Raw genomic sequence first — 4,924 nt, forward strand, 5'->3', positions numbered from 1 at the left:
GGATGACACGAAATGCCTTTGGTTGGACTTACACCAGAGACGTTGTAATTAAATGACATCAAAGAATTGCTAAAAGCAATCAACGTGCCGGCAGTTCAGTGTTCATCAGCCATATTTCACTAATGATGAAATGATTAAAAAAAAAGAAGAGCAATGTTTAATAAATATCAAGGAGACATCTCTCTGCTTGTTTTTTCTCTTTGGCTTTGTAAAGAGGTCCTATGTACTCAAATAGTTTTATAAAATAATATCAAAAATGTCCATTAAAAGCAGCAGTTTTAATTTGCACTACCTAATCATTCCTTCTGAAAATCATTGAGGTAATTATTATATTAGCTTAAAATGATAGGCACAGTACATTTAACATATCATTTAGGTGGTTTAAACAAATATACATACTGCACGAGACTATTCCATGGGCCTCATCTTGATGCATAATATTACCTTAATAAATTCAAGCAGGTTTAACTTTTGATACATTTTACACTATCCTATCATCCCCTTTATTTTGTTTAAACAATTAGTGTTTCTATCATGATCCAGACCTTTTTGTCATGCGCTGTTATTTGAAACATCAACACGATTAAAAGCAGCCCCAAATTAATTGAATTTGCCCGACTGCCTCGTTACGTGAGGCGACTGTTAACGCGATGAGTAAATGAGCATTCTGATATGACAAGTTAAAATGATAAGGTCAGTGCGGCTGAACAAAGAGGAACCATTTCTGTCATTTTACAAAAGACTAGATTACACTCATGTTAAATAAACAACGAATTAGAACAGGGGCAGACTGATTTGCAGTTAGCAGCAAAGCAATTAATCTTACATTGTAAATGTGGGCACAGAATGGGGAAAAAAAATACAATGAGCACTATTGTAAGAGCGGCATTGCTTCATGTCATTGTCATTACAGCACTCGCTCTAATGAAATGTACTGTACTTATTATGAGCTTTGTCTTCCTCTGCCTACCAGCGGATTCTTATTTAGTTTGTCTTAAAATTTCATATCCCAAAATGAAGTAGAGCAATCTGTAAAGTGGATAATTTCATTTGTTTCTTGTGCAGGTTTTTGTGAGAATATCAACACTTAAGTGAGGAAGAGTGGCTTGCAAGCATATTGTCACTCATTTTCAGACACTTAAGAAACACGTGTTTGCTTTAATGTTGAGTCAGCTCGACATTAAAATTCTTATTTCCATGCATTTTTGCAGAACGGCAATTGATTTGGTTTTTTTTATACATATTGTTTAAAACAAATGCATTCCTCTGGAGGATGCATATCTTTACACACTTCTGTGAACAACTGGCATGAAACTGCAAAACTTTTAATATTTCATGGATGGGCATTTTTGTCTGTCGTGATATTTGACTATTTTTAAAAAAAAATGTAAGTGTGTGCATCCATGCATGCACCTAACCTACCCACAAACACACGCACATGCAACCCCTCAACCCCATCTCATCAGCAACCATTCATGTAACCACACACACACACGTGCATGTACACTCATGTGGATATTATCAGCGGTGCTCAGCTGAGGCTCCAGGCCTGTCCGGTTCCCATGGCGTAGCAGTGACCAGGGGAGGAAGAGCTTATCTCTTCCCCAGGCCCCTCCCTCGGCCCCACGCCTTGGCTCTGGGAGCTGGGAGGCAGATGCCATGCAGGACCCCAGTGTGGCACGCTTCTGTGGCCAAAGCATATAGCGTTTAATGCTTAAGGGATGGGCTTTTGAACCAGACAGTCTATCTCATCTGTGTGTTTGTGTGGAAATGTGCGAGCTTGTGCAGGCCACACAGCAGATGGAGGTAAAGGCTTTGAGTATGACCATCTCCCACTGGCCCACCTGGACCCGTTTAGAGCATTTGGTACGCACACACACGCACACACTTTCACGCAGTCTGAAATCAGCTACTTTCTGTATAATAAATGGGACCAAATGAAATCAAGGTGCTGTGTTATCTCTGAAATATTACTTCCTCTAAATTTATAAGGACGTGATTATTGAGATGTCAAATTATGTGACGAGTACAGTAAAGACGATGACTGCAGACATCGAGCGATGCTCTATGAAGGGAACGACGGCACATTTTTGCACTGTTTCTGGAGCCGATTTCACTCAACACCCATTCTCTCACGAGCAGCTGAATGAATAAATCACCTCCTCACATTTGTGGCGTGCTCTCATTGTCACACTGCACCATCACCGCCAATTATGCTGAACTATTTCCTCACTAAACCAGAGAGTATTTACAGGTCTACAAAGAGGAGAACAGGTGTGTTGGAATGCGCAGCTGAAAAACTCCAAATGAGTTTTAAAGAGATGAGGTTAACAGCTTTGAAAAGCTCCTTTCGTCTCACTGAATTATGCTAAGTGTTCACAAAACATTGGTCTAAATATAGGGCCAGAACATGCCGCAGATTAGCTCGCACAGTGATGGGTCTATAAGACGGCGGCACGGAGCTGTCTTCCCTCTTTGACTGGCACAGCTTTGAACCCCACAGCGAAAATTCATTCCACAGTGGGTATATATCTGCAAATGTGTGTCTCTGTATTAGCCTGACAGTGTATCTTGAACCAAGGCTTTTATTTTCCCCCCTGTATTCAGAAGGAATCTTACATTGGGCTGAAACTGTATTCACGTATGACACAGAGTGGACTAAGGTAGAATAAATATGATGCTTCTGTAGATTATTTTAGAGCGCGAGCACCCTCCTTTTGGCCGTTTGAAGGTATTAAAGGAAAAATTCATTTTGGCTCTCCTGGCTAACTATATCGCACGAGCTCAAAAGTGCTGAAAACATTCAACGGTTTGACACGCTCAAGTCCTGTTTCAGCAAAGACACCCGTGCTTTAATATTGGGAGTCTTGCCTTTGATGTGTGATCACACATGCGCATGCCTACCACTCACACACTCACGCAGGCACAATACATTTGCTGAGATAAAGTGACTGCAGTGTATGACCCATTTTGCAGAGGCAGGGCTTTGCTTTTATAATGATGGAGAGTGTGTGTGTGTGTGAACACTTGAGTGTATGAATGCATAACCACTATCTTACAGCAGGATGACGCTGCACAACAGGCTTTTAAATCTTGAAAAGGAAGTGCTAGGCTGGTTTCTTGTGAAAATGCTCCTGTCACACGTCCGATCATAATGCCGTTAGCCATACTTACTACTCTTCCCGCCGGGGGTTTCGGGCAAGCCAGTAGCTTCTGAAAGTACTCACAAATATCAAGAAAAGAGGAAGCATTATTTTCAGGCAAAAAAAATAAAAAATCTTGTGCATGGGGTGCGTTGTGCAATACACTTCATGTTCCCTAAGTGTGGCAACAAGCCTTGAAATCCCTAAGCATGCTTCTCAAGCAGTTAATAATCATTGTTTCATGGTGCTGGAGGAGCAAGCCGGAGATAATGCTCTGTATAGAGATAGCGCACTGCCTTATTTCTGCCGCCTCCTGTTAACACAAGAGACAAATGGAATGGGTGCATCGCCTTGGAGCCATCCAAATGAGGGTGTCTGCTGTGGAGTGAAGTGAAGTGAAGTGAAGGTGGAAGAGGAAGAAAAAAAAAGGGGGGGGGGGGGCGGTGGCAGGCGAAGGGGGGCACAAGTGCCACAAAAATCAGGGAGCGGCTGCTCGACCCTCGCGGCGCATCACGGTTGCAGTCAAGTGAATGTGAAAACAAGAGAAAGCTTTGCGGAATATCGATTTAATGCCGCAGCCTGAGCAGGAGGAAGATGCGTGCTCCAGATTACACGCGCTCTATTTCCCACCCATACAGAATCTCCAGTTCCTTCTGTCTCCACAGAACCAGAGAGGGAGGCTGAGAGGATGCTCTTTTATGTCCCGTTGCCCTCCTTGAAGTCCAGCTGTGTAGAAAATCAATGTAGAAATGAAGAACGGGGCAGAACAACATAAATATGTAAAACATATCACACCGCCTTTGTGTCCATACACGTAGGAGAAAGTAATAGAGGACCTTTGTGCTCTTATAGCATTTTTTGCATCAATTAGCTCCAGGTGTCTTAAATAATAGTTTACTTTTTAGGAAAGTGAGAGTGAAGATTCATTTTGGGGTTTCTGCGGTGTTGAACATCAATGTGGGGCCTTGCTGAACTCTATTTGATCCTATTCTTTTTTCACTTTTTATTATTTGCGTCAGAACATTTGTGGCATTTCAGCCGGAACAGTATTGACTTTGTTAAGTAATGATGAATGAAATTCCTCGTGAATGTGCAGCACTTTGTTATGCAGGAAATTATCCACAAATTTATGCAACTAATTCAGATTACAGGGATACAAATTTGATTCTGTATTGCGCTGCTGTTCTTGCATCTGGTGGGGGTTATATGGATATCACATCAAAATGTGATAAAATCATGAGAAATAAGTGATGTGATATCTGGAAACATCCAGATCCAGTGAAAACAGCTCCCTGTTGGTGACTTTGGCAGTCATGTTGCTTTCTTACCTGTCGTCACTATGAAGACAACTTCGTGTTACATTTTCGCCCTCGGTTAATGTGCTAGTTGACGACCACTCAAAAAAAAAGAAAAAAAGAAAAGAAAGAAAGCTGACGTGTAGGCTCGCCACACATTTTCATACATTCCACTTTTATATAACGACGAAACAGAATGTGTGCGTTTCCCCTCCCTTCTATGACAAAAATCTTAAGAACAATTTGTTACTTATGCGCCCCCCCACCCTCTCTGTCTTCCAACCCCTCCCGCTGAAAATTATGAACACTGAGCCGCACTCACATTCTTGCGCACGGCCAAGCGAGGAGGCGCCTCCGCTCTCGTCCTGGGCCAATGGCGCACGCACTCCCCTTATCATACTTATCCCTGGCTGGCCAATGGGCGCCTCGAACACAGGCTCACATGACGCCTTTCTGTGCGCTCCCTGTCCTCAGCGCTCAATCCCA

This window comes from Maylandia zebra, linkage group LG15 (assembly GCF_041146795.1).
Source record: "Maylandia zebra isolate NMK-2024a linkage group LG15, Mzebra_GT3a, whole genome shotgun sequence".
In the NCBI taxonomy this organism is placed as follows: Eukaryota; Metazoa; Chordata; class Actinopteri; order Cichliformes; family Cichlidae; genus Maylandia; species Maylandia zebra.